We start from the raw sequence: 22525 nt of genomic DNA, 5'->3' as shown, positions 1-22525 counted from the left end.
ATGCCACCAGTGGAGAATGGCAGTGGTGCCAATCTCATACCATGACCTGAAAACATGCACAAGGAATCCTAAACTCACATGTGCATTGGCACTTTTGCCATTATCCTACTTCAGCCAATAAAATTAGTGGAATGTCAATCTATAGGTTTAGTTTGTCTAATTACCACTAGCAGAGAAAGGCAGTGATGCCAAACTCAAGCTACCCCTAACAAATGCCATTGAGAATCCTAAACCTTCATGTGCATTCTTCTATGTAGTGATCACTGTCTCCACTGTGTAGAGATCATATGGAATTGTGTCAATCTCTTATTAGGCCCGGGAATGTCAATCTATAGGTTTACTTTGTCTAGATTACCACTAGTGGAGAATGGCAGTGATGCCAAACTCATGGTGGCACCTACATAATGACAGTGAGATCATCAAACTCACATGTGGATTGGAATTGGACACCACTCTCCTATGATCACTGGAATACCCCTCCTAGAATAGTAGGGTAAACATTTGTACAAGTGGAGAATGGCAATGGTGCCAATCTCTTATTAGGCCCTAAGAAATTGCATTGAGAATCCTAAACTCACATGTGCATTCTTCTATGTAGTGATCACTGTCTCTACTGTGTAGAGATCATATGGAATTGTGTCAATCTCTGTTGTGGTGCCAATCTCATACCATGACCTGAAAACATGCACAAGGAATCCTAAACTCACATGTGCATTGGCACTTTTGCCATTATCCTACTGCAGCCAATAAAATTATTGGAATGTCAATCTATAGGTTCACTTTGTCTAGATTACCACTAGCGGAGAATGGCAATGATGCCAATATCATGCTTGCAACTACATAATGACACTGAGATCATCAAACTCACCTGTGGAATGGAATAGGACACCACTCTCCTATGATCACTAGAATACCCCCCCCTAGAATAGTAGGGTAAACATTTGTACAAGTGGAGAATGGTAGTGGTGCCAGTCTCTTATTAGGCCCTAAGAAATGGCATTGAGAAGCCTAAACTCACATGTGCAGAGATCATATGGAATTGTGTCAATCTCTATGGAGAATGCCACCAATGGAGAATGGCAGTGGTGCCAATCTCATACCATGACCTGAAAACATGCACAAGGAATCCTAAACTCACATGTGCATTCTTCTATGTAGTGATCACTGTCTCCGCTGTGTAGAGATCATATGGAATTGTGTCAATCTCTGAGATCATAAAACTCACATGTGGATTGGAATCGGAAACCACTCTCCTATGATCACTGGAATGCCCCTCCTAGAATAGTAGGGTAAACATTTGTACAAGTGGAGAATGGCAGTGGTGCCAATCTTATACCGTGACCTGAAAACATGCACAAGGAATCCTAAACTCACATGTGCATTGGCACTTTTGCCATTATCCTACTGCATCCAATAAAATTAGTGGAATGTCAATCTATAGGTTTAGTTTGTCTAGATTACCACTAGCAGAGAATGGCAGTGATGCCAATCTCATGCTTGCAACTACATAATGACACTAAGATCATCAAACTCACCTATGGAATGGAATAGAATAATCAGTCTCCTATGATCACTGGAATACCCCTCCTAGAATAGTAGGGTAAACATTTGTACAAGTGGAGAATGGCAGTGGTGCCAATCTCTTATTAGGCCCTAAGAAATGGCATTGAGAAGCCTAAACTCACATGTGTAGAGATCATATGGAGTTGTGTCAATCTTTGTGGAGAATGCCACCAATGGAGAATGGCAGTGGTGCCAATCTCATACCATGACTTGAAACATGCACAAGGAATCCTAAACTCACATGTGCATTGGCACTTTTGCCATCATCCTACTACAGCTAATAAAATTAGTGGAATTTCAATCTATAGGTTCAGTTTGTCTAGATTACCACTAGCGGAGAATGGCAGTGATGCCAATCTCCTGGTGGCAACTACATAATGACACTAAGATCATCAAACTCACATGTGGAATGGAATAGGACACCACTCTCCTATGATCACTTGAATACACCTCCTAGAATAGTAGGGTAAACATTTGTACAAGTGGAGAATGGTAGTGGTGCCAATCTCTTATTAGGCCCTAAGAAATGGCATTGAGAAGCCTAAACTCACATCTGCATTCTTCTATGTAGTGATCCCTGTCTCCGCTATGTAGAGATCATATGGAGTTGTGTCAAAATCTGTGGGGAATGCCACCAGAGGAGAAAGGCAGTGGTGCCAATCTCATACCATGACCTGAAAACAGGCACAAGGAATCCTAAACTCGCATGTGCATTGGCACTTTTGCCATTATCCTACTACAGCAAATAAAATAAGTGGAATGTTAATCTATAGGTTCAGTTTGTCTAGATTACCACTAGCGGAGAATGGCAGTGATGCCAATCTCATGCTTGCAACTACATAATGACACTGAGATCATGAAACTCACATGTGGAATGGAATAGGATGCCAGTCTTCTATGATCACTGGAATAACCCTCCTAGAATAGTAGGGTAAACATTTGTATAAGTGGAGAATGGCAGTGGTACCAATCTCTTATTAGGCCCTAAGAAATGGCATTGAGAATCCTAAACTCACATGTGTAGAGATCATATGGATTTGTGTCAATCTCTGTGTAGAATGCCACTATTGGAGAATGGCAGTGGTGCCAATCTCATACCATGACCTGAAAACATGCACAAGGAATGCTAAACTCACATGTGTATTTTTCTATGTAGTGTTCATTGTCTCCGCTATGTAGAGATCATATGGAATTGTGTCAATCTATGTGGAGAATGCCATCAGTGGAGAATGGCAGTGGTGCCAATCTCATACCATGACCTGAAAACATGCACAAGGAATCCTAAACTCACATGTGCATTCTTCTATTTAGTGATCACTATCTCCGCTATGCAGAAATCATATGGAATTGTGTCAATCTCTGTGTAGAATGCCACCAGTGGAGAATGGTAGTGGTGCCAATCTCATACCATGACCTAAAAACATGCACAAGGAATCCTAAACTCACATGTGCATTCTTCTATGTAGTGATCACTGTCTCCATTGTGTAGAGATCATATAGAATCCTAAACTCACATTTGGATTGGCATCGGACACCACTCTCCTATGATCACTGAAATACCCCTTCTAGAATAGTAGGGTAAACATTTGTACAAGTGGAGAATGGGAGTGGTCCCAATCTCTTATTAGGCCCTAATAAATGGCATTGAGAAGACTAAACTCACATGTGCATTCTTCTATGTAGTGATCACTGTCTTCGCTATGTAGAGATCATATGGATTTGTGTCAATCTCTGTGGAGAATGCCACCAGTGGAGAATGGTAGTGGTGCCAATCTCATACCATTACCTAAAAACATGCACAAGGAATCCTAAACTCACATGTGCATTGGCACTTTTGCCATTATAGAATGCCATTAGTGGAGAATGGCAGTGGTGCACAAGGAATCCTAAACTCACATGTGCATTCTTCTATGTAATGATCACTGTCTCTACTGTGTAGAGATCATATGGAATTGTGTCAATCTCTGAGATCATCAAACTCACATGTGGATTGGAATCGGACATCACTCTTCTATGATCATTGGAATACCCCTCCTAGAATAGTAGAATAAACATTTGTACAAGTGGAGAATGGCAATGGTGCCAATCTCTTATTAGGCCCTAAGAAATGGCATTGAGAAGCCTAAACTCACATGTGCATTCTTCTATGTAGTGATCACTGTCTCCGCTATGTAGAGATCATATGGAATTGTGTCAATATCTGTGGAGAATGCCACCAGTGGAGAATGGTAGTGGTGCCAATCTCATACCATGACCTGAAAACATGCACAAGGAATCCTAAACTCACATGTGCATTCTTCTATGTAGTGATCACTGTCTCCGCTGTGTAGAGATCATATGGAATTGTGTCAATCTCTGAGATCATAAAACTCAAATGTGGATTGGAATCAGACACCACTCTCCTATGAATAGTGGAATACCCCTCCTACAATAGTAGGGTAAACATTTGTACAAGTGGAGAATGGCAGTGGTGCCAATCTCATACCATGACCTGAAAACATGCACAAGGAATCCTAAACTCACATGTGCATTGGCACTTTTGCCATTATCCTACTGCACCCAATAAAATTAGTGGAATGTCAATCTATAGGTTCACTTTGTCTAGATTACCTTTAGCAGAGAATGGCAGTGATGCCAATCTCATGCTTGCCCTAAGAAATGGCATTGAGAATCATAAACTCATATGTGCTTTCTTCTATGTAGTGATCACTGTCTCCGCTGTTTAGAGATCATATGGAATTGTGTCAATCTCTTATTAGGCCCTGGAATCTCAATCTATAGGTTTAGTTTGTCTAGACTACCACTAATGGGGAATGGCAGTGATGCCAATCTCATGCTGGCAACTATATAATGACATTGAGATCATCAAACTCACATTTGGATTGGAATCGGACACCACTCTCCTATGATCACTGGAAAACCCCTCCTAGAATAGTAGGGTAAACATTTGTACAAGTGGAGAATGGCAGTGGTGCAAATCTCTTATTAGGCCCTAATAAATGGCATTGAGAAGCCTAAACTCACATCTGCATTCTTCTATGTAGTGATCACTATCTCCGCTGTGTAGAGATCATATGGATTTGTGTCAATCTCTGTGGAGAATGCCACTAGTGGAGAAGGGTAGTGGTGCCAATCTCATTCCATGACCTGAAAACATGCACAACGAGTCTTAAACTCACATAAGCATTGGCACTTTTGCCATTATAGAATGCCACCAGTGGAGAATGGCATTGGTGCACAAGGAATCCTAAACTCACATGTGCATTCTTCTATGTAGTGATCACTATCTCCGTTGTGTAGAAATCATATGGAATTGTGTCAATCTTTGAGATCATCAAACTCACATGTGGATTGGAATCGGACACCAGTGTCCTATGATCATTGGAATACCCCTCCTAGAATAGTAAGATAAACATTTGTACAAGTGTAGACTGGCAGTGGTGCCAATCTCTTATTAGGCCCTAAGAAATGGCATTGAGAAGCCTAAACTCACATGTGCATTCTTCTATGTAGTGATCACTCTCCCCGATGTGTAGAGATCATATGGAATTGTGTCAATCTCTGTGGAGAATAGCAGTGGTGCCAATCTCATACCATGACCCAAAAACATGCACAAGGAATCCTAAACTCACATGTGCATTGGCACTTTTGCCATTATCCTACTGCAGCCAATAAAATTAGTGGAATGTCAATCTATAGGTTTAGTTTGTCTAGATTACCACTAGCAGAGAATGGCAGTGATGCCAATCTCATGCTGGCAACTACATAATCACACTGAGATCATCAAACTCACATATGGAATGGAATAGGACACCACTCTCCTATGATCACTGGAAGGGGGGGAGGGGGACGGGGGAGGGTGGAGGGGGAAGAGGTAGAGGTGGAGGGCAAAATGTAGGTGGCTAGGGGAAGGGCAGAGGCTGGAGGTAGGGGAGCAGATGAGGATGTCGAGGGGGGGATAATGGAGGTGGGGGTGGGGGTGGGGTTGGAGGTGGAGGTGGGATGTAGAGATGGAGGTGGATCAGTGGTGGTAGCGCAAGCTCTAGCTCTAGAGGCTCTCTTGCACTCACGAGCCTTCCACTTGCACTCCTCGTCAATGAGATTTGGGGGGGGGGTTCCTACATCTTTCACGTCTACTAGCTCTACGGCTTTGAGAACCCATTCTCAATGAAAGTAGGATGGAAGGTGTGACAAAGTGATGGGGAGGCAAGAATGGCTAAGAATGGGTGAAATGAACCAAAACGTGGTGTCTTATAGAGAGCCTCAACTCATCCACTAGATTGCTCTTACTCATCCACTAGATTGCTCTTGATTATTATTGGTGGAGAAGGTGCTAAGATTGAAAATAATTGGCTACTAAATTACATTAAATTTTGTTTTGAAACTAATTTTTGTGGTTACTCCAAATACCTCGATCGTGGTCATAAACCTCGATTGAGGTATTCTATGCTTCGGTCAAAAAGCTCGATTGAGGTATTCTATGCACACCGTGGTCATATACCTCGATCGAGGTATTCTATGCATCTGGTCATATACCTCGATCGAGGTATTCTTACCTCATGCATATCGTGGTCATAAACCTCGATCGAGGTATTCTATGCCTCACGCACTGAAATCACATGCATGTATAACTTACCATGCATGTTGATGATGTGGCTTGCCATAATCATGATGTGTATACATGTGGCTGCTGTGGGACCATGCATGGTGATGATGTGGGAATATGGTGTGGAATATATGAGTCTCTTCCATGATGTGGAAATGTGATGTGGCATGATGAGTTGGCATTCATGAGGTGGTAGATTGACATGGCAAATTGAGGTGGAGGGATTGGTGATGTGGCAATATTGACGAGGTATACTAAGGTGGCAAGGTGTGATGACATGGCTCCAAGAGTCCCTATGATGTGGAATGATGAGGTGGCACATGTGGCTAATGTGGCAACACATGTGGCAATCTAAGGTGGCATGGCAAGGAGTGATGTCACATCTTGTTGATGACATGGCACCATGCGGTCTACCAATGTGGCATGGTTGCAAGGCAAAAATAGATGACTCAACCTTCCACATGGGCAGGATGCACACTCCAATGGCTTGCCACTAGGGTCGGTGATGCTCCTAGCCTACCTCACCAAGCCTAATACCAAGCCTACCTTGTCTTGGTATCAGGCTTGGGTGGCCCTTTTTCCCCCACAAAAGGGAGATTTCAATCTTAGAGGCCATATTGTACGTTTTCCTTACTCAAATTTAACCAAAATTTTTCCCTCTTATTCATCATGTGGAGGACTAAAAATATTGACATTTTTGAAATGTTTGGTCGTGTTTGAGAATTACTAGATTTATTTTTAATATTCTTTATTGATCCTCTCAGGAGTAAAAGTAAAAATAAAACTTCAATCTTCCTAAATCTAACTATTGGATTTGGGATTTGATGATTGAACCACACACCCTTATGTGCCTACTAACCTTCCACTGAATTGGATTTGCTTAATTATTCAAAATACTAAAAAAATGTGGTGTGCTACTAAAATGCATGTATTTTATGGCTATTTATTTTAAATAATTATTTATAATTAGATAAATCATTCAAATAATTACCAATAAATCAAATTAAGCTGTACATAATGTAAAGAGACCACCTACAAAGTTTTAATACCATTTAATCTAAAATGAGTGAGAAATTTAGAATTTAATATAACACTCTCTGTTTGTGACAAAGGTGTGACCGCCCTGGAACCATGCCGTGTGGCACAAAGAAATTTTTTGTGTGTGCATCGAATTTTCGATCAAAATATACCATTGTGTGCACAATAGCATGTGTGATGTTGCATCTGAAGATTTCAAAGACTAGATCCATAGGGAAGTACGTGAGATTTGTATTTTTGTGTGCTAAAAAGCTTGTTTTTCCACCTCCTAAGGATTGGGGAGTGAACAAAAAGTGGAAACCCTTAGCTTGCTACTTCCCATTCTCACATTTAAACTCCATGAAAAGTATGATGACTCAACTAGCTAGCATCAAGTTTAATTTTGATGATGATATTCTGATTGCTATCTTGCTTAAGAATCTACTCGATGATCAGTATGGTACCATTGTACCTACTCTCACTAATCTACTAGATTCGAGTTTGGTAGATATAGAGGCATCCCTCTTCTTCTTAATTCATTTTAGTGAGAATCAAAATCCATAGTTCTGTTAGCGACAACTAGTGTTGCAGCACCGCTTGAGCAGCCTAGCAACAATAGTCCATCATCAATTAGCCTTTCCAAAGAAGAACGATATGTTTCGTAGTGCACTTGCCAATTTTGATGAATGCTACTCTGCTTTACTTGCAGCAGACACAATCATCATCCACGAGATATCTATGATGACATCCCAAATGATGAATCTGGTGGTTCAACAACTATGTGAGGTTTGCAAGAATAGTACGCTACACCCGTTCCAATCCAAGAAGGTGATTCTTTTCTGCGACATGCAACAACTACCACCGGTATGCAAAAGTAGGGTCACAGCAGTAAAGGACTATTGCAGAAAATGAAACATCAATAATTTGCCATTTTGGAGCATGGGAAGCTTTCACTACATGCATGCCTCCATACGGCACCTAGAAGATCCATATTTCAATACATTCTTAAACGTCATTCACACAACACCACCAATAGGAAGAGCAGATCGAATGATACCTCAGTGGTCTCATAATCACAGAAAAGGAGGCAACAACATTCATGGACATAGACATGACTATTCTACGAACTCAGAGACATGATGTACATTGATTTAATGATGCAATATTGACATCACGATTTGTAGCCTCCAACTTCATACCAATCCAAGTCATGTCGAATGCCACCAACATTGATGAACTACAAGATTGGATCATGGACCTAGATTTCCAAGAAGTTCCTCATGTGGCAGTCGGGGCAAAAATCATGCTAATAGAGAACATCAACTTGATGATCGGGGTGGCCAATGGAGCAACAGGAACTATGCAAAGACTGGAGTGGGACAAAGCAACATCCACATTGGTAAAGATTCATGCCATCCTCTCCTCGACAGGAGAGCATATAATCCTTAGACACTCAAAGCATACTCAGAGGGTGTTGAATGGAACGTGGTACCACAAAACCACATTCCCAATCATGCTCGCATACGCCATGATTGGCCACAAGTCAAGATGCAACACTACAAGGGAAGGCAATAATCATGATATGACAGTCGTTCCTAACGTATGTCATGCTCTCTTGAGTGACTACTCATCAGAATCTTTGGATCTTACATGGAATAAAATTGACTGACTTTATAGTGATGCCATACATTGCACCACCAGAATAAATGAGATATTCTATTTAAAACAACCATCACGTCCACTCTTACATTTCCACTGGCAGTTTGCTAGGAATAACTCAAACAAATATCATCACATTCACTCTTACGTTTCGACTATAAGTTTGCTAAGAATAAATCAAGCAAATGTTAAAAAATAAAATGTAAATAACATTCCTCGGTTTCATAGATCAAGGAGCACAAAAAAAAAATGAGACCTCAAAGTAATGGCTAGTGCAAAAGAGGTAAAGCTATATGCTTTAACATTTCTGCATCACTACATCAAAGTAAACACGACGATCCTTAGCAAATTTAACCGTCACTACTTTGCAACTCTTCCAAAAATTTAAAAGAAAGGTAGTACAAATGATAAACAAATAAGAATGCACCTCCAAGATGCAAAAAAAAGGAACAAAGATATTCTTCAATGACAAACAAATGCGAAGAGCTAACATAGCATGAGTACTGCCAGCAGAGTACATCTATGGATTCAATTGTCATGAAGAATATCATCCACTCATGACAAGAGTGACCCGGATCTTGCTAGACAAACCAAGAGGTTCAAACAACCTCACAAATGGGCTAATTAAGCACTTATACACAAACTCTCAGATGGAAAAGAATCCGTCAATGAAGAGATGACTTGTTCTACGGTGCAGATGCTACACTTGACAAATATGGCAAAGGAATATCAACATACTACATGATAATGCTACACTTCACATTCAACGCCGACATCGAAGAGATCGCCCAATTGGATAAGCAAGAGGTTGATACCATACTTGAAGAATTCAAAGACATATATGGTATGGAGGTAGGTCAGTGCCCGTGCCCAGTAACTATTGAGAAAGTGGTGTACAAGGTAGACCCCAAGTTCATTGAAGAACATTACAGAAAGGTAGAAACTATCTTCTCGGCACCAATGAAGATCAAAACTGAAGGTAAAGAAGAGTTTACATAATTGTCTATAAAATTGCTTTCAGAACAACATGACATTAAACTAACACTTCTCTCCATTGTATCCTCAAACCTCCCAACTGATGAGTGAGAAATGGGAGTCAATACTTATCCACTACCATGTGGCATAAATCTAAGGTTTCAAAACCTTAGTATGAAAAATGCATAACAGAGAGACGAAATCGAATACACAGAGATCTATAACTCTGAAAATCCTCCACCGAATCACGCAAGAACTGATAGGTAGGGGTTTTTGGGCGTTCGAAACGCAATGGGACATACGATTTTGGAAACCGTGGTCTCAATCACTGGGTCCAACACACGGACTGAAAAACGTTTTTAGAAACAGAGCTATCTGTAAACTCCACCGGAGTGTGATGATGAGCAACATAGAAGTTTTAGGACCTCTTGAGTCCACTGGAACTGACAGATCTGCAAATGGTTGCTCCAAACTTGAGTTCCAACACCCGGGCAAAAAACGCAGGAACTAACACAGTGAGTCAGAAATCCAATGGAATGATCCCAGATTCAAGAATGAAGGTGTTTCCAAGCTCCTGAAGTGAAGTGGATACCAAAAGCAAGCAATAGTTGCCTCTACAAGTCAATACGGAGTCTCTGTCATCGAACGGAACAGGGAAAAGCTCAAAAAACGACTTTTTCTTTGAAAGCTCTTAACAGGCTCTCAAAACCACTTCGCAAAGCCAAAGTGACTTTTCCAAAGGTTCCTCCAAGGTCTCTGCACACTTGGATGCAAGTAAAGTCGCCCACAAAGCTTCCCACAGAGCTTCTCCTTCCTCCCACAGAGCTGCTGAGCTTCAAGCATTCACGCACGCTCAGCTAGATCACCCGGGCTCTGATACCAGTTGAGAGTGCTCTCAACGAAAGCAAGAACGGAAGAGGGAGAGAGAGCGAGAGAGAGAGACAGAGAGCCACACAAGTTTTGCATTCAATTTGAAAATCACCCTTCCCTAGAACATGAAGATGGTGTCCTTGGACTTGACTCTTGATAATTGATGGTATATCTATTTGATGAAATACCCAATAAAGTACTGCATGGTCCTCAATCTTCACCTATAATTTAAAACCATAGGTTTGCAAGATATATGATATAAATTTTATTGCATTTCAAGCAAAGACTAATTTAGAAGGCGATAGTTTACATACCTCAAATGCGCCCAACCACCATACATGCTTTTCTGATTAGACACTGAAGTACTTTGAGCTAGACCTTGTGATCCATTGATCAAGTGCTCGATTCATCAAAGTGATAGAAACTCTCTCTATCTATTTTTCCTTGATGATTTCACACTCATCAAGCTTCACAAAAACTTCAAAACTCCTTTACATTCTTCAAATGTGATACTATAGAACTCAACCATAGTCTCTGCAATTGTTCAAGATCTACAAAAACATTATTCCAAGCATTATATGTAGTGCTTCCCTTTTCACTTTCATATACACTTTCGATATGAAAGTACTGTCCAATAAACTTATCAATTTCTTGGTTGAGATGACCTCGTTCCTTCCACACTTGTGCTGGTGTTGGTAACAACACACATTTTATCTGTTGATCTTTTAATGTTGATGACACAACTCTAAATATTGAAGCATATCCCTTTCTGCTCACTTTGCTCACATCAAGAGCCTCTTGAATTTTCATGACATCAGCTTTACTTTCCAATACAAAGTCTTCAAGCACTTCACGTTTTACCTTCTTAAACTTCTTTTCCTCCATCATGTTCTTTGCAACAATAGTGGAGACTAAACCCTTCATTTGTTTGATGGGAATTAAATTAGGATCAATGTTTTATTTCTCAGGTCCTAAAATTTTCCTGCAACAAGTAAAATTTGCAATATTATAGATTTTCTTGCAAGACAGACACACATATACAAATACAATGGCTAAACAAGATGTACTCTTACCTTGCTTTTCGTACTCTGTGCTTACATCCTCCAGTGCCAACTTTCAACTGTGCAATGTTTCAAATTATCTTGCTTCGTTGTCTCTCTCCAAGAATGATTCTCTTCATTCTTGCTCTCCTTAGCTCATTCTTTGTCTTTGAATGCTCTTCGATTTCCCTTTGGAGCTACTCTTTCAAGTCTAAATTTATCGACATTTCTTCGTCCTTCTCTGTTCTTTCTCGAACATACAATGTCTTGTACATTTTTGTAGTTGAATGTTGAGTCAAAATGCATCCATACATTCCATTGTTCCTATCACCCACAAACCTCAATAGCGTTGTTGGATTAGAAAATAGAGGGCTCGAATTTCTCAATGGACATTTTGGGTAAATCTGTCTGTCGCACCATAAGTGGATATGTTGGGAGCTTGCTCTTCTCATGTTTTCCTTTTGCTCAACATTCACAAGCGGAACGTTTCCTCTTTTCTGTAGCGGCGCATATTTTTCTTATAAATCAATATGTAAATTGTGTAGTTGCTTCTTTTGATGTTCTTCTTCAATAGCATGGTTGCACATAGCCATTTCGTGAGGGTTGGTTCTTCATCTTGTCTGCTTTTTATAAAACTCATCTTATCTTTCGCAGTAACCATTTAAATATTTGAAAAAAAAAAATAGTGATGGCATGATGGGTTCTTTATGAGAGGCCGCCGTCAAAAGAGATGCGGTATCTCTTTCGAGAGAGAATCTATATGGAGAGTTTAATGCAGCGTCTTCTCAATTATTTGAAAGAGATTTGAAAGGACTTTTTTTCCTCCCTGGACTGACACACCTGTGGTCCTAAACTGACAGATATCCATATTTTATTGCTTTTTTCACATTTCAAAAGAGAGATACAAGAGAAAATAGCGAATTTCTTACATGGCCCCAAAATGAGCTTCCTTTTTTCCTAATGCCTCAACCTTGAAGGGGAGGAAGAAAAACTGGTTTTCATTGGGGAACACCTTCGACAGGAAGATGAAACCAAACTCAAAGCACTCCTAATGGAATACCATGACTGCCTAGCATGGTCATACAAAGAGATGAAAGGAATTTCACCAGACATGGCAGTACACATGATACCTATAAGGGAGGGTGCCCACCCTAAGGTATGTGGACCTTATCACACAAATCCTAAGCATGGCACCATGGATTATGAGACGAGCTAGAAAAACTCCTAGATGCCAGATTCATCTATGAGATAGAGCACACTCATTGGGTTTCACCCATCGTCATTGTGCCTAAACCCAACAAGAAGCTCAGAATATGCATAAACTTAAAGAATGTGAATGCTGCCACAATTAGGGATCACTATCCCCTACCCTTAACAAAAACAGTGTTGGAAAAGGTGGCAGGTTCCAAAATATATAGCTTCTTGGATGGCTTTAGTGGCTATAACCAAGTGCAAATTGCTCCTAAAGACCAATCAAAATCATCATTTGCTACAGAATGGGGTATTTTTACATATAGAGTCATGCTATTCGGCCTTTGTAAATGATGCCCCAGCCACATTCTAGCGAGTCATGTTCATAGCTTTCAAGTCATTTTTGAATAAGTTTTTACAAGTGTACTTGGATGATTTGTGCATCCACTCGAACAAAAAAGACCACTTCAAATGTCTTGAAGTAGTACTAATCAAATGCAGAGAGTATGGCATCTCCCTAAATCCAACAAAATGTCAATTCATGGTCACCCGGAGTTGTTTTGGGACACATCGTTTCTCAACATGGGATTACAAAATTGACATGGACAAAAGCAAAATCACCATGGAATTGCCTCCTCCTACAAATTCCAAAGGTGTACAGGTCTTTATTGGACACGCTAACTATTAAAGAAGATTTATATTGCAGTATGCCATGATAGCTAGACCACTTTACAAATTATTAGTGGAATTCTTATGGACAGAAGAGTGTGACCAAGCCTTTGAGCTTTTAAAGTGGCACCTAATCACAGCACCCGTCCTTATATCTCCCAATTGGGATATTGATTTTCATGTTCATACTGATGGATCCAAGTATGCAATTGGGAGTGTGCTTTGTTAACCTAGTGAACATAAGAAATACTACCCATTCTACTTCGCCAGTCGACAACTCAATGATGTGGAGATCAACTATACAACCATAGAAAGGGAAGCCCTAGCAATGGTGTGTAGTGTTAAGAAATTTCGGCACTATCTACTAGCAAATGATTTTGTCTTCTACACTGACCACCATCAAGCATTGCTTTATCTTGTGAATTGTCTGTGTACAACAAGAAAAATAACCAAATGGCTCCTCTTGCTTCAATAATTCAACTTCAAAATAGTGGTTCGCAAAGGTGCCCAACACTACATTGCCGATCACATGTCTCATGTCAAGTCGGGAGAAGAAGCCATTGGAGTAGAAGACGACTTGCCATATGCCACACTATTTCAAATAGATGCTGTTCCAGAGTGGTGTGGAGATATCATTGGGTAGTTAATGGCAGGAAGACCACCCCCTGAAATGAAAGCAGTGGATGCCAGAAAACTAATTTTAAAAGATGAATCCTATCAACTCATTGTAGGACAATTGTACAAGATGGGCAAGGACCAGGTATTAAGAAGATGTGTAATGCCTCATGAGATCATGCCAATCCTGAGTAAAGTCCATGAAGGCATTGCATGAGGACACTTCCAAGGGGAATCCACAGCAAGAAAAGTCCTCCTCACAGGCTATTGGTGGCCAACACTTTGGGCAAATGCCTATGAATATGTAAAAGACTGTGATGTATGCCAATGGACTACTAAACAAGTAATAAAAACCTTAGAGTCCATTATGGTGGAGAAGTGTGACGGTGCGGATTGTGATGGCATGGACCAAAGAGTACGGGAGTAGTGCTGTCACAAAGCCAGCATAGACCGGTAGACTGAGCAGAGGAGAACGTAAAAGGGAGGTTGTAGAGTCATGGGAGCGCGGACAGTGAGGCAGGGTATTGCGAACGTAATTGGGAGGTTGCAAACGGGTATTACAGGGGCACGGATAGTGAGGGGGACTTTAGGGAGCAGGCAAGAGAGTAAGGTGTAGAGGCTCTGGGTTTGGAAGTGAGGCAAGGCACAACGAACATGGGCAGTGGGATCTAAGAGTAGTGGGTAGGTAGTGAGTGGAAGGAGAGGGTTTAATTTATAGGCAGAGCTAGGCTAGTTGGGGTAGGGGAAGTCGGGGAGGTGAGGAGCCCAAGGAAGCTGAAGAGAGAAGGATGGCAGGAGGCGCACGTGAGCACACAGGTAGTGAGTAGTATTAGGGGTTGCTTATGTGGGTAGAAAGGTTGTAGGTAGTCCTAGCGTAGGGGACATTAAGGACTTTAGCTAGCCTTGGGACTAATAGGGGAGAATTAGTTTAATAGTGAAATTGGGGGAGAAATTGGTGAAAAATCAATAAGGGGAAAAAGGAGACAGAGAGAATCATAGTACAAATTAGAGTAGGGTAAAGTAGTGAAAACTAGAGTAGGGTAATTGGTGAAAAAATCGAGAAGCAAAGTAAAATAAAAGAAGAAAAGAGAAAAAAATGTAAAACATAGTTAAGAAATAGGAGAAATTAGAGGGAGAAAGGGGAGAGGAGGGAGAAAATCAGGGGAAAATAGGGGGAATAGGGGATACTTAGCGAAGGTGCTTTTAGGCGAAAATTGGGGGGAATTAGGGAGAGTAGAGTAAAATAGGAAAAATTAGGGAGAGAAAAAAAGGGGAAAGAGGGGGGCAGAAATTAACATAAAGTCATGTGAAATAACAAAAGGGGGGTTTTTTTTCCCAAAACAGGATTATAGGGAGAATAGAAAATAGAGAATTAGAAGAAAAAAGGGGGGGAGGAAGGAAAAAATAACGTAAATGTAAAAGGGGGAATGAATATGTAGGGGAGAAAAAGGGAGTTTGAGGGAAAAGAAATTAGGGAAGTTAAGGGGGGTTGTCGAGGGGAGCTCTAATGAGCAAGTGGTGAAACCAAAGTAGGAAGGGATAGTAAGTGTGTGTGTGTGTGTGTGTGTGTGTGTGTGTGTGAGAGAGAGAGAGAGAGATAACCTTCCAAGTTCTGCCTCGACTTTCACATGCCCACGCATTCTATCATGGTCAACAACTCTTAGCACTATGCTACTACGCTGATTTTTAAGGTAGCACATATAAGGACAGCTTGAAACAGAGAATGAAGGTACACATGTCACTTACCTTATTGCTTGGCATGCTTTCACTCCACTTCACCCTTGTGCACGCACTTTTTTTCGCCACTTTTGAAGTGTCAGTGGTATTTATAGAGGTGCATCCCACATAAAATGAAGGGTCACTATATGGAACATGAAGAGTCCATTGGTCTTTTCGTTCCATCTTATTTTATGGAATTGAAGGGAGAGATGCTAATTCAACGTCATATGATAATATTTACGCTCACCATATATGGTTATTTACCAATTCTTTATGCAATAACCACGTGAGTACAAAATTCCCTTTTTTTTGCTTTTTTTTTGAAGCTAGGGGTTAATGTTAAGTAATTACCCCATTTTTTCCACTTAATAATATAGGTCCATAACTATTAAGGTTAATTTCATGCCATCACCAAGTTATGGACAACTAGCTCCCCTTTAGAGTAGTTAGACCTTTGAATAGCTATATATAGATCATGTGTCATTCGACCTATTGTACTAAATAAAAATCCTTTTATTACATGGGGAACAAACCCATCCCTTCCAAACCATGATTGTCAGGAGTATGTGTGTGTGTGTGTAAAATAAAAAACCTTTTAACATGGCACACAAAGCTCAGATAAGGGTGGATAAAAAATTATCTATTACATGGTTGTTCATAAAACCAGAAGTTGGTACAAAAGTGTAAAAAATAGTAACACCGGTGCAGTCTTAACAAGCATCTTATTTACTGAAGAGGAGAATATGCATACGTGCCACCATCTAACAAGAAAACATGATAAGAACCAAGCTAACTTAAGTTGGGAAGACAGGTGTCATAAACACCCCTCCCTTGTTATCGGGGTCACAATAAATTAGAAACTTAGCCATAAAATTAACCAGCACTAAGCATAAAAGTTACCAAATGTAAAAAAGATGGGTATAATCGAGTGTGGACTTGGTAGTGTATACAGTAAAAGGTTAGGTTGTGTGGTTAGGTAGAAGGTTAGGGGAGGAAATGTATAGGAAATATTTTGGTTGAAAGGAAAACAAAGGTTGTATGAACAAATACGTGGGGAGTTTTGTAAAGAAATGGGGATATACACACGGAAGAGCGAGGGAAGAATTAGGAGGGTACTTTACTTATGGTGTTAGAAAGAAGGGGCGGGGGAAGAGACTGGAAAAAATAGCTATAAGTAGTAGAGAAAAAACAAATGAGAGAAAGAAAGAGACCCTTATGGATAGAAGTATATGAATATTAGAACTGAAAGAATACAAAGTAACTAAAGGGTGATTATAAAGGGAAGTCATAATGAGAAAAATATAGGGAAAATTTGAAGTAATTTTTAAAGAGAGAAGGGGGAAACAACTCGGCGAGGAATTTAGAAGAAATTATGTTTTTAGTGCAGGGAGCAGGGGGAAAGAAAATGAGAAAATAGAGGGGGAGGGAAGATAAATATATTGAGAAGGGGGTAAAAGGTATATATATAGAGAAGGGGAAAGATATACGTATAGAGAAGGGATATATAAAAAAAAAGGGGAAGGGGGGCGGGGGGAAAACATTGAGAGGGGAAAGAGGGGAAATATAGAGAGACATAATATACATAGAGGGGGTTGTTATAAATACATAGATAAGGGACGAATTGTAGATAGAAAAGGGGAGGAAAATATAACTATAAGTACATAGGGAGGGACGAGAAGTAAATAGAGGAGAGTATAACATTCATAGAGAGGGGGGAACAAAAGGAAATTATAAAGAGGAGAGGGGGAAAACTTAGAAAACAAGGAAAGAGGAGAGGGGGGAATCTCTAAGTCCATTGTGCAAGACAACATGGAGCTTTAAAGATGCGAGGCAGGAGCGTCAAACTTGACTTGGAAGCATAAACTGTAGAAGCTTAGTCAGGGTTCAGAGGGCACCCGGAGAGCAGGTTGAGCACGAAGAACCACACAAGAGTTGAGTATGTCAAGCGATGTGATGGCTTGGGTAATGGGAAGCAAAAAAATGGGGACTAAAGGATGGGATACTATAGTCAACCAGAGGTGCATAGCAATAGGGGGATTGCAAGGTAGATACTAGATAGTAGATAGCACAGGAGGCGAGGTGAAAAGGGCCAGACAGTCGCCAGGGGAAATACAGAGGACATAGCATAGAGTAGGATATCTTTTATAGGCCAAGGGCCGGGGAGGGTTGGGAAAATAGAGGGTTGGGGGAATAGACAGCTAGGTTTTTTGGGTTAGTTAGCGGGAAATTTTGGTAGTAAATAGGTTTAGGGAGTTTAATTAAAGGGGGTTAGGAATAAAAAAAGGATTTAGGAGTAGTTTTAATCAAAGGGGGTTAGGAGTAGATTAAATAAAGGGGGTTAGGACTTAACCCAAAAAAATGGTTAAAATAGGGGAATAATTAGGAAAAGTTTTAGAAAAAATTAGGAAAATTTTAGGAAATAAAGAAATAAATAGGGAAAATTAGGGGGGGAAATAGAAATAATTATGAAATAATTAAGAGGAAAAAAGGAAATTTAAAGAAAATTCAAAGAAAAATTAAAGAGAAACTAAGGAAAAATTAATAAAAAACGAGAGAGAGAGAGAGAGAGAGAGAGAGAGAGAGAAGGGGGCAGGGTCTAACCAAAAGAGAGGAAATTCTAAGAAGAGTGTGCGTGCATGTGTGTGTGTGTGTGTGTGTGTGTGAGAGAGAGAGAGAGAGAGAGAGAGAGAGAGCTAGAAGGGGGCTAGAGTCTATACATAAAAGAGAGGAAGGTGTGTGTGTGTGTGTGTGTGTGTGAGAGAGAGAGAGAGAGAGAGAGAGAAGGGGGCAGGGTCTAACCAAAAGAGAGGAAATTCTAAGAAGAGTGTGCGTGCATGTGTGTGTGTGTGTGTGTGTGTGTGTGTGAGAGAGAGAGAGAGAGAGAGAGAGAGAGAGAGAGCTAGAAGGGGGCTAGAGTCTATATATAAAAGAGAGGAAGGTGTGTGTGTGTGTGTGTGTGTGTGTGTGAGAGAGAGAGAGAGAGAGAGTTCAAGACAATGAGAAATACTGGAGACAGCGAGAGGGATTGCAAAAAGAGAGAGCGCTCCTGGAGGAAAAGTGCGACATCAAGAATCCTCATTGTGTAAGAAAACATTTGATCAAAGATCATAGAATCCTTGATGTGTGGGGAGGATTTTGAATTTTATGCAATACTACTATATTATTTAGTCCTAAATGTCTTCTTAGAACTCCGCCTTTTTTTGCCAAAGGAAGTACATTTTACATGCACCGTAGCATGCTTAGACCCACATTAACTATCATTATTAATCCACCTTTGAATGGAGATATAGGTTTGCATATAATGAGCTTTGGATCCGAGAGACTCTTCCAAAGTAATCATTGATCCTCTAGTACTATGCTCTTGGGGTGATTTCCCTCATATACAATGCCTTTCAAAGTCGTATAACTTGTTGTCTACGATCCAAAATTTGGGTACCTACTTCACTTAGACATCCTTCATGAGATCTTTGTTCAACTTCCATCCATTTGAAAGATGTATGATGAGTTCCCATGAAAATCAAGGTTTGGATCAGCTCCATTCAAGCAATGGGAGAAAATGCCTCTTCATAATCGAAACGTACAATCTCTACAAACCTTTGTCCATCAGACATGCCTTTTACTTGTCACGTGTCCCATGAGACTTGTACTTGACCTTTTATATGAACTTCATCCCTATGACCTTGCAATATGCTGGTCTCAAAACCAAATCACAAGTTTGGTTCTTCTCAATGGTTTTCAGATTTCCAGTGTGGACATTTTCAATGTCCATTATGGACATTTCAATTTTGATTGCAAATTTCCAATCCAAATTTCCCTTCACTTCTTTGAAAAAGGAACTCCATTCTTTGATCATTTTGATTTGACGGACAAACTGTAGTTCAGTATTAGCAAATTTCAAAATCGCCTTGAGCTTTGTACCCCCTCAAAACTAATCTTTGGGATATTGGCATTCCCAAAGTCTTCCAATATTTTCTTACACCAAAGCAATCTGATCATGGGTGCTTCTCTTTTGCCAGGGTCTTGAGATGTGAATTTGGATCTAGGTCTAGTACTATAATTCAATTTGGTTATTTATTGAAGGTTGATCTCAAAGATACTGTACTTTCCTACAAATAGGTCTCTTGAAAGGCCATATCAATTGAAAGACCACATCTTGTGGGATGACCATGATCTTTCATGTTGTCAGATCATACAACCTCTAGGCCTTTCATCATACCATGATCTTTCATGTTATTAGATCATACAACTTTTAGGCCTTGCATCATACCACAAGCTTTCATGTTATCGGATCATGTTAGTGGATCTCTATGTACAATTATGATCTTTATTGTAGGTGATAAAGATGTACTTGGAATAGAAGCTCTTGACTAGAGAGAGGCATCAAGAGCTTGATTACCATAGCATTTCGGTTGTGTGCTTCCTCAGAGGGCTTTAATAGGATATTGTGTGCTCACTCACCTTCATAACTCCTAGAGTTACACCAACTCTATTGTGCATGCATTAAATCTAGCTTAATACCTTCGACTATGGACCTTACTTGTGGTTATGTTATGCCATGAAGCTTTGTCTTGCTTCTGGCATCTTGTAGCTACATTACAATGTTATAAATTATTCTTTTCTCAGTGACAAATTTGTGGCAACATTACAACACAAAGCTTCGTTTCCTACCAACAACTCCTAGAAACACCAAGGATTATGTTTCTCCAAGCAACATTGTCCATCAATGGCTTCTACAATAGCCTCACCATGCACCAGCATTCATTGTGCACTAGTCAATGGACTTTTATAGAGTCAATCTATCTTCATCATTGCCATCTCGCAAATGGTGGTGGTGTCAATCCATGACTAACGCCCCAAATCTTGGACAAAAATCACAAAGAGATTCCTCCTAATTTCTAGCCATTGGAGTCGACCCTCGAATCAGTGCAATGACATCTTGGTTTTGAGCAAGGTTACCTGTCTCCTGGGTCCAATGTGTGACTCTTGTATTTTGAATGCTAGTTGTTGAGATATCAGCACTCTCAGCAACGTATTTGTTAGCAGGTTCTTCACACGGCTTCTCATAAACCGGTGGGTCACTTCTTTAAGACTCTTGGCTGAAGGCAAGAGGTTTTGGAGCTCAAAAACAAGTGTAGAATAGTCCCTACATCTCTCTATCTATCCCGTGATGAAGATACGGGTGTCTACATATCCTTTCATCAATTTTTTTCCTCCAAATTTACTTCAAAGTTCAAGGATGGCTCTAGTGCTGAAATGTGGCATTTCAAATTTTTGCTCATAGCCCTCCCCAAAGGTTCCTTTCAGCAAGTCAACCTTGCAATTGACTAAACCTTTCTTTCACCTTTTTCAAGGCATTTGAGGAGCTATTTTTCGACGTACATATTGGTTGCTCTTGCCTTCATTTTTTGCACATATTTATCAAGTATTTGTTTATGTACAAAGGTTTGTAACCTTATGTGATTTAAGGCACAAAGCAAATCGACATCACTACGGATGAGGAGGATATTGAAGAGCAAGCATTGGCCATCATTGCACTTAACCTTCATCCAAAACTCATTCACTTGGTGGCGGGAGTCGTGTCATCGAAGACAGCTTGGAATGAGTTGGATTGACTTTATGAAGCAGGTGGCAAGCACTCTCGCATTGCACTCAAGGTCAAATTATTTGGTTTACTCTTTTCTGAAAATGGAAATTTGAGTGACTTTATAAGTGAGCTCCATAGTATCACAACGCAATTGGCCACTTTTGATGCTAAGGTGGAAGAGGAGGACATGATTGTTATGCTCTTGAAGAGCATGCCCGAGCCATATGAGCATCTTATCACAACTTTAAGGCATCTCCCTGACCCTAATTTGGAAAGCATTATTAGTGATTTACTTGATGAAGAGTGCAACATCAAGACAAAGAAAGGAGAGGGCGTATCCACATCAACTCAAGGGCAGGCCCTCTCCATGGGTCATGGCAAGAAGAAAAAGTTTTTCAATGGGTTCAAATGTAATTTTTGTAAGAAAAAGGGTCATGATGAGGCTTTTTTTTTTTAAAGACCCTTCACAAAGAAAGTGTCATCATTGTGGTGAAATTGGTCATCTTGTAAAAGATTGCAAGAAGCCACGTGAAGTGGGCAACTTTGTAAGCTCATTAAATGACACCTCTGATGGAATCCTCTAAGTGAACGAGGAACATGCATCTTATACATTGGCATTTTCCTACTGCATGCTATGTAATCTTATATACAATGCTCAACATGTAAGTTTCACATGTTGGCATTGAGAGGGGATGTTAAAATCTCTTCCTAGTAGAAGCAAGAGAGTGGGGTGAGTGGGTGATTAGCAAGCCAATGGGATGTAGGATTGGGGATTGGGGATGAGGACCCTAATCCTAATCTTTGTATAAGTACACACACAAGTTGAAGTGTGTGGTGTGGTGTGGAATGAAAATCTAAATGTAGGAGTTGGATAGCTCTTGTGTCTTGCTCTCTCTCTTCTACCATCTTTGTTTCATTGAGCACTCTTTCTCCTCTTGAGCATTTCGATCAATGTTTTCTAACAGAACCAGCTCTTGTCTCTTGCTCTCTCTCTTCCACCATCTTTGTTTCATTGAG

The sequence above is a fragment of the Dipteris shenzhenensis genome, chromosome 31 (genome assembly GCF_047967505.1).
Source record: "Dipteris shenzhenensis isolate YYH24624 ecotype China chromosome 31, Dip_SZ_1.0, whole genome shotgun sequence".
In the NCBI taxonomy this organism is placed as follows: domain Eukaryota; kingdom Viridiplantae; phylum Streptophyta; class Polypodiopsida; order Gleicheniales; family Dipteridaceae; genus Dipteris; species Dipteris shenzhenensis.
This window is presented reverse-complemented; position numbering follows the sequence as displayed.